Raw genomic sequence first — 8,787 nt, 5'->3', positions numbered from 1 at the left:
GGGGAGAAGAGGGAGGGAGCGGGGGGGGAGAAGAGAGAGGGAGGGAGCGTGGGGGGGGGGGGGGGAGAAGAGGGAGGGAGCGGGGGGGAGAGGGAGGAAACGAGGTGAGCGGGGGAAGAGGGGGGAGTGGGGGAAGAGGGAGGAGCAGAGGAGGGAGAGAGCTGGGGGGGGGAGAGAGGGAGGGAGGAGAGGAAGGGAGGGAGGGGAGGAGGAGAGGGGTGGAGGAGAGGGAGCGAGGGAGTGGGGAGGAGGAGAGGGAGCGAGGAGGAGAGTGTGTCCGGGGAGTGGGGGCAGGATCGGGGGGGAAGCGGGGGAAAAGGAGGGAGCGGCAGGGGAGGGAGGGGGGAGGGAGAGAGCGGGGTGGAGAGGGAGGGAACGAGGGGAGCAGGGGAAGAGGGGGGGAGTGGGGGAAGAGGGAGGAGCAGAGGAGGGAGAGAGCTGGGGGGGAAAGGGAGGGAACGGGGAGCAGGGTGGGACAGTTGATGGAACTGAGCCAAGATTGTTCACGAGTCGCAGTCGAGTGTGAGTTAACTCATGTCGTTGGGGCAGTCAGGCTGTGATTGGCCTTATAGCCCCTGGGCTGGTGGAGAGAAAGATGCACCAGGTTTCCGCTCGCGGTAACTACTGAATGGCTCCCCTCAACGATGAACTGTCACCCCTCTCGACAATCACTTGAAAATTGGGGGAGTGCCTCAGCCCGACCGGCCATAAAAACTAGAGCTTTATAGCACTGGGGCGACCATTCGGCCCATCGTATGGCTGGATATTCGCTTTTTGTTAGATGAATCCCAAACAAATCCCACTGCCCCGCTCTCTCCCCACAGCCCTGTATCAATCCCAAACTAATCCCATTGCCCCGCTCTCTCCCCACAGCCCTGTATCAATCCCCAAACTAATCCCACTGCCCCGCTCTCTCCCATAGCCATGTATCGATCCCAAACTAATCCCACTGCCCCGCTCTCTCCCCACAGCCCTGTATCAATCCCAACTAATCTCACTGCCCCACTCTCTCCCCGTAGCCCTGTATCAATCCCAAACTAATCCCACTGCCCCGCACTCTCCCCATAGTCCTGTATCAATCTCCAAACTAATCCCACTGCCCCGCTCTCTCCCATAGCCATGTATCGATCCCAAACTAATCCCACTGCCCCGCTCTCTCCCCATAGCCCTGTATCAATCTCCAAACTAATCCCACTGCCCCGCTCTCTCCCATAGCCATGTATCGATCCCAAACTAATCCCACTGCCCCGCTCTCTCCCCATAGCCCTGTATCAATCTCCAAACTAATCCCACTGCCCCGCTCTCTCCCATAGCCATGTATCGATCCCAAACTAATCCCACTGCCCCGCTCTCTCCCCATAGCCCTGTATCAATCTCCAAACTAATCCCACTGCCCCGCTCTCTCCCCATAGCCCTGTATCAATCTCCAAACTAATCCCACTGCCCCGCACTCTCCCCATAGTCCTGTATCAATCTCCAAACTAATCCCACTGCCCCGCTCTCTCCCATAGCCATGTATCGATCCCAAACTAATCCCACTGCCCCGCTCTCTCCCCATAGCCCTGTATCAATCCCAACTAATCTCACTGCCCCACTCTCTCCCCGTAGCCCTGTATCAATCCCAAACTAATCCCACTGCCCCGCTCTCGCCTAATAGCCCTGTATAAATCCCGAAACTAATCCCACTGCCCCACTCTCTCCCCATAGGCCTGTATCAATCAGCAAACTAATCCCACTGCCCCGCTCTCCCCGTAGTCCTGTATCAATCCCAAACTAATCCCACTGCCCCGCTCTCGCCTAATAGCCCTGTATCGATCCCAAACTAATCCCACTGCCCCGCTCTCGCCTAATAGCCCTGTATCGATCCCAAACTAATCCCACTGCCCCGCGCTCTCCCCACAGCCCTGTATCAATCCCAAACTAATCCCACTGCCCCGCTCTCTCCCCATAGCCCTGTATCAATCCAAAACTAATCCCACTGCCCCGCTCTCTTCCCATAGTCCTGTATCAATCCCAAACTAATCTCACTGCCCCGCTCTCTCCCCACAGCCCTGTATCAATCCCAAACTAATCCCATTGCCCCGCTCTCTCCCCACAGCCCTGTATCAATCCCAAACTAATCCCACTGCCCCGCTCTCCCTATAACCCTGTATCAATCCCAAACTAATCCCACTGCCCCGCTCTCTCCCCATAGCCCTGTATTAATCCCAAACTAATCCCACTGCCCCACTCTCTCCCCATAGTCCTGTATCAATCTCCAAACTAATCCCATTGCCCCGCTCTCTCCCCACAGCCCTGTATCAATCCCAAACTAATCCCACTGCCCCGCTCTCTCCCCATAGCCCTGTATCAATCCCAAACTAATCCCACTGCCCCGCTCTCTCCCCACAGCCCTGTATCAATCACCAAACTAATCCCACTGCCCCGCTCTCTCCCCACAGCCCTGTATCAATCACAAACTAATCCCACTGCCCCGCTCTCTCCCCATAGCCCTGTATCAATTTCCAAACTAATCCCACTGCCCCGCTCTCTCCCCATAGCCCTCTATCAATCTCCAAACTAATCTTACTGCCCCACTCTCTCCCCGTAGCCCTGTATCAATCCCAAACTAATCCCACTGCCCCGCTCTCGCCTAATAGCCCTGTATAAATCCCGAAACTAATCCCACTGCCCCACTCTCTCCCCATAGGCCTGTATCAATCAGCAAATTAATCCCACTGCCCCGCTTCTCTCCCCGTAGTCCTGTATCAATCCCAAACTAATCCCACTGCCCCGCTCTCGCCTAATAGCCATGTATCGATCCCAAACTAATCCCACTGCCCCGCTCTCTCCCCATAGTCCTGTATCAATCCCCAAACTAATCCCACTGCCCCGCTCTCTCCCCGTAGTCCTGTATCAATCCCAAACTAATCCCACTGCCCCGCTCTCGCCTAATAGCCATGTATCGATCCCAAACTAATCCCACTGCCCCGCTTCTCTCCCCGTAGTCCTGTATCAATCCCAAACTAATCCCACTGCCCCGCTCTCTCCCCATAGCCCTGTATCAATCCAAAACTAATCCCACTGCCCCGCTCTCTTCCCATAGTCCTGTATCAATCCCAAACTAATCTCACTGCCCCGCTCTTTCCCATAGCCCTGTATCAATCCCAAACTAATCCCACTGCCCCGCTCTCCCCATAACCCTGTATCAATCCCAAACTAATCCCACTGCCCCGCTCTCTCCCCATAGCCCTGTATTAATCTCAAACTAATCCCACTGCCCCACTCTCTCCCCATAGTCCTGTATCAATCCCCAAACTAATCCCATTGCCCCGCTCTCTCCCCACAGCCCTGTATCAATCCCCAAACTAATCTCACTGCCCCGCTCTCTCCCCATAGTCCTGTATCAATCCCAAACTAATCTCACTGCCCCGCTCTCCCCACAGCCCTGTATCAATCCCAAACTAATCCCACTGCCCCGCTCTCTCCCCATAGCCCATTATCTTCCTCTACTTTAAATATTTATCTTCATTTCTTTAAAAGATGCAATGGTCTGTGGCTCAACCTCTCTGTGTGGTGAAGCATTCCATACTGCAACAACCTTCTGTGTAAAGAAATTTCTACTCACTCTCAGTGACCATTTTAAACTGCTGCCCCTTCGTCACTGACTCCCCAACCATGGGTAATAGTCTTTCCCTAGTCACTCTCAAAATCCTTTGTAATTATACATCTGCTCCCGTGGGAACAGTCCCAGTATCTCAAGTCTCTCTCCAGCACCTGAACGAGAGGAGAAAGGGATTGATTCGCTCTTAAAAAGCCCGAGTAAAAGGCAGACAGATACCTGAGAGATCCAGTCCACAAAAGCGTCACTTGCTACCGCCTTCTTCCCAAACTATAGTCGGTTAGTGAGAAAATCCAGTCGTGGAACAATGTTGAGAAAGCTTCAGAAAGATCTCGAGGACTTCACTCACCTAACGTTTTCGTGCATAAAGGAATAAAATCCAAATGACTGCTGAAAGCAGTTTGACTGCCACCACTCCCTGTCTTGAAGCAATGAGCTTGTGTCGATGCTTTAGCCCACAGGCTGATGATTCAGAGGTTGTGACTAATACTCACCACACACATACACACACACACACACAAATATCTGGTGACCACAGGGTCGGCAATGAATAGAATCAGATCAGGAAGTGGCCCTAATCTTTACAACTTCTCCTTAAGAATATGTCACAGCAAAAAACAGCACTGCGGCAAGAAGCAATAAGGAAGAAGTTGTTGTATTTTTCCCGCTTTTCACAACCTTGGGACGTCCCAATTCCAATGAAGTACTTTCGGAGTGTGGTCACTGTTGTAAGGTGGGAAATGTGGCAGCCAATTTGCACACAGCAACTGAGTGCTGCACTGTCGGAGGGGCAGTACTGAGGGAGCGCCGCACTGTCGGAGGGGCAGTACTGAGGGAGCGCCGCACTGTCGGAGGGGCAGTACTGAGGGAGTGCTTTACTATCGGAGGGGCAGTAGTGAGGGAGCGCCGCATTGTCGGAGGGGCAGTACTGAGGGAGTGCCGCACTGTCGGAGAGGCAGTACTGAGAGAGTGCCGCACTGTCGGAGGGGCAGTACTGAGGGAGTGCTTTACTATCGGAGGGGCAGTACTGAGAGAGTGCCGCACTGTCGGAGGGGCAGTACTGAGGGAGTGCTTTACTATCGGAGGGGCAGTAGTGAGGGAGCGCCGCATTGTCGGAGGGGCAGTACTGAGGGAGTGCCGCACTGTCGGAGAGGCAGTACTGAGAGAGTGCCGCACTGTCGGAGGGGCAGTACTGAGGGAGCGCCGCACTGTCGGAGGGGCAGTACTGAGGGAGTGCTTTACTATCGGAGGGGCAGTAGTGAGGGAGTGCTGCACTGTCGGAGGTGCTGTCTTTTGGATGAGAAGTTAAACCAAGGCACGGTCTGCTCTCTCAGGTGAACGTAAAAGATCCCACGGCACTATTTCAAAGAAGAGAAGAGGAGTTATCCCCGGTGTCCTGGCTAATATTTATCCCTCAATCAACATCACAAAAACAGATTATCTGGTCATTATCACATGGCTGTTTGTGGGAGCTTGCTGTGCACAAATTGACTACACTCCAAAAGTACTTCATTAGCTTAAAAGCGCCTTGAGACGTCCTGAGGTCTCAAAGTTAACATAGTGAAACCTCCCAAGGTGCTTCACAGGAGCGATTATCAGACAAAATTTGACACCAAGCCACATAAGGGGATATTAGGACAGGAGACCAAAAGCTTGGTCAAAGAGGTAGGTTTTAAGGAGCGTCTCAAAGAACAAATGAGAGGTGGCGAGGCGGAGGGGTTTAGGGTGGAGTGGTTTGGGGGTGGGCGGGGGGGGAGTTCAGGGGGATCTGGTAAATAAGGAGGCTCAGACTGAGTTGACACGGGAAGACTGAATCAAGGGGGGAGTTGGAAGAATTTTTATTTTTTTCTTCCAGGACAAGGATTGCTTTACTACAAGTGGATATTGAGGCAGAAACTGAGTAAATATTTAAAAAGGAAGAGGCAAACTGCGTGAGACACTGACAGTTAAAAGCAGAAAACTGCAGATGCGGGAAATCTGAAATAAAAACCGAAATGCTCAGCGTCCGGCAGTGACTGTGAAAAAGGGAACATAGGGTTAATAAAAGATCATCAATCAGAAACGTTTCTGTCCCAACAGATACTGTCCGACCTGTGGAGCCACTGAGACCCTCCTTAAAGCACATTGGGGACTTTTTCTATGTTAAAGGCCCTATATTTTTTATTTATCATTGATGTGAGCGTCGCTGGCAAGGTATTTATTGTCCATCCCTAATTGACCCTTGAGAAGGTGGTGAGCCGCCTTCTTGAACCGCTGCAGTCCGTGTGGTGAGGGGTCTCCCACAGTGCAAAGTTCCAGGATACTGACCCAGCAACGATAAAGGAATGGCAATATATTTCCAAGCCATGATCGTGAGTGACTTGGAGGAGGTGGTGTACCCATGCACTTGCTGCCCTTGTCCTTCGAGGTGATGGAGGTCCCAGGATTTGGAGGTGCTGCAAAAAAAGCCTTGGCTTATTATACTACTTTGGAAGTGGTTTTGATACAACTAGTGTCTTGTTGGGCCACTTCAGAGGGTCATTAAGTCTCAAATACTTCGGTGTGGATCTGGAGTCATACATCGGTCCAGATCGGGTAAGGGCGGCAGCTTTCCTTCCCTAAAGGACCTTATTGAACTGGTTGGGTTTTTAACGATGATCCGAAGGCTTCATTGTCAATTTTACTGAGATTTTTATCCCAGATTTTGTTTTAACTGAATTCAGATTCATAAACTGTCATGGTGGGATTTGAACTGCTGTTTTCTGGATTACCAGTAACAATCAGTACATTACACCACCCGAATAAATCACCCCCTCACGGAAACTGGGGATGACACAAGGACATAACTTACACAACAGGAACTTAAAAAAGGAGAAGTATCATTACAAAACAGGTAAAGCTGTGTTTAAATACCCTTCCTGTCTTCTGCAGTGGAGAGAGAGAGAGAGAGAAAGAGAGAGAGAGAGAGATAGAGACACAAAGAGAGAAAGAGAGAGAGAGTTACAGAGAGACAGTTACAGAGTGATACAGAGACACAAACAGAGAGAGAGACAGAGATACAGAGACACAAACAGAGAGACAGAGAGAGAGAGAGAGATACAGAGAGACAGTTACAGAGAGACAGTTACAGAGAGAGAGAGAGAGAGAGAGAGAGAGTGATCGAAAGACAGAGAGAGAGGGACAGAAGAGGGGGACAGAGAGACACAAACAGAGAGAGACACACAAAGAGAGAGACACACAAAGAGAGAGACAGAGAGAGAGACAGAGAGAGAGAGAGAGAGAGAGAGTTACAGAGAGAGTTACAGAGAGAGAGACAGAGAGAGAGGCACACACATACAAACAGAGAGAGCGAGAGAGAGACACAGAGTGAGAGAGAGAAAGACAGAGTCAGGGAGAGTGAGAGAAAGACAGAGTGTGAGAGAGAGATAGAGAGAGAGAGATAAAGAGAGAGAGACAGAGAGAGAGAGAGAGATACAGAGAGAGAAATATAGAGACACAAACAGAGAGTTAGCGAGAGATACAGATAGATATATATTATATATATATATATATATATAGAGAGAGAGGGAGAGAGCGAGAGAGAGACACAGACTCGGGAGTGGCGGGAGGGGACGCGCGAGAGTGGCGGGAGGGGGCGCGCGAGAGTGGGGGGAGGGGGCGCGCGAGAGTGGGGGGAGGGGGCGCGCGAGAGTGGGGGGAGGGGGCGCGCGAGAGTGGGGGGAGGGGGCGCGCGAGAGTGGGGGGAGGGGGCGCGCGAGCGTGGGGGAGGGGGCCCGCGAGCTTGGGGGGAGGGGCCCGCGAGCGTGGGGGTGCGCGAGAGGGGGGGGCATGGGTAGTGAGCGATACGGAAACAGAGGGAGTGAGACAGAGAGATAGACGGAGAATACTCTCCGACAGTGCGGCTCTCCCTCAGTACTGCCCCTCCGACAGTTCAGCGTTCCCTTTGGGGTTATTGGGATTTCTGAAGACAAACAGTGGGAGTTCAGTACTCACAACTTCATCCCTTGACATTAACCATCCAAGTCTCTCTCACTCTCACTCTCACAATGCGACCAGTCTAGTGTCTGCGAAAAAAAGTGTCTCATCCTTCTCTCCAGTTTACAAGCTCTGGGAGTACAAATCGACAAGCTCTCCACAACCCCCCCATCCCCCACGCCCAACACCCGGGGTACAGGTTTACAGGCTCTGGCCCCCACCCCCCCCACCTCTTCCCCAGGATACAGAAGTACAGAACTACAGGCGTGTCCCCCCCGTGCCCCCCCCCAACCATCACGTGTACTTCCATGGCCCCCCCACCTACCTACAGTTTTAAGGGACTAACCAGTTACCAAAACTCCCAGGACGGTGACACCAAAACTCCCAGGACAGTGACAAATGGTCAACAAAACACTGGGCCCACAACAAACCGGGCAGGAAACGACCAGGTCACTGAGCAGATAATTTGGCCCTCCTTAACTTCTAACTCTATCACAAAAACAGCCACCAACGTCACTACAGGAAGGAGAGAAGTTAAATGAAAGTGTGCTTAAACGCAATCATTATATTTATATGGGTTTTCTGTCAATTATATAAAATCTCTCAGACACCGGCTGCTCTTCCCACTGAAATAAAGTGTAGCTGTTGGTAATTGCAGCCTTCTGTCCTACAATCTTTGTGCGGTTAAGGACAAAGTTCCGGTGTGAAGAGCACAGGTTTCAGCTCCGGACCAGCCCTAGGCAATCGATCCCCAGTCTGTGCTACGTTACCCGACCAAGGGACTAGGGGGAACCAGTGGATGTGGTCTATCTGGATTGTCAGAAGGCATTCGATAAGGTACCACACAAGAGATTATTAAACTAAATTAGGGCTCCTGGGATTGGGGGTAATATACTAGCCTGGATTGAGGATTAGTTAACGGACAGAAAACAGAGAGTAGGAATAAACGGGTCATTTCCAGGTTGGCAGACTGTAACTAGTGGGGTACCACAAGGATCAGTGCTGGGGCCCCAGCTATTCACAATCTATATCAATGATTTGGATGAGGGGACTGAGTGTAATATATCCAAGTTTACTGATGATACAAAGCTCGGTGGGAATGTAAGTTGTGAGGAGGATGCAAAGAGGCTTCAAGGGGATAGAGACAGGTTCAGTGAGTGGGCAAGAACATGGCAAATGGAACATAATGTGGAGAAATGTGACGTTATCCACTTTGGTAGGAAAAATAGAAA

General features: G+C 51.6%; 1 protein-coding gene across 8 annotated transcripts in view; it reads right to left on the bottom strand.

The window, feature by feature from the left end:
- Positions 1–8,787, bottom strand: part of LOC139278392 (anion exchange protein 2-like) — a 347,925-nt gene that overhangs the window by 232,388 nt on the left and 106,750 nt on the right. The window contains exon 1 of one of the 8 annotated variants that reach the window (XM_070897124.1): positions 3,951–4,036. The exons of 6 other annotated variants lie outside the window; for them this stretch is intronic. The gene's annotated coding sequence lies outside the window, so the exon portion shown is untranslated. One more of the 8 variants, XM_070897115.1, reaches the window with a different exon arrangement.

The sequence above is a fragment of the Pristiophorus japonicus genome, chromosome 1, assembly GCF_044704955.1.
Source record: "Pristiophorus japonicus isolate sPriJap1 chromosome 1, sPriJap1.hap1, whole genome shotgun sequence".
Lineage (NCBI taxonomy): Eukaryota > Metazoa > Chordata > Chondrichthyes > Pristiophoridae > Pristiophorus > Pristiophorus japonicus.
This window is presented reverse-complemented; position numbering and strand designations above follow the sequence as displayed.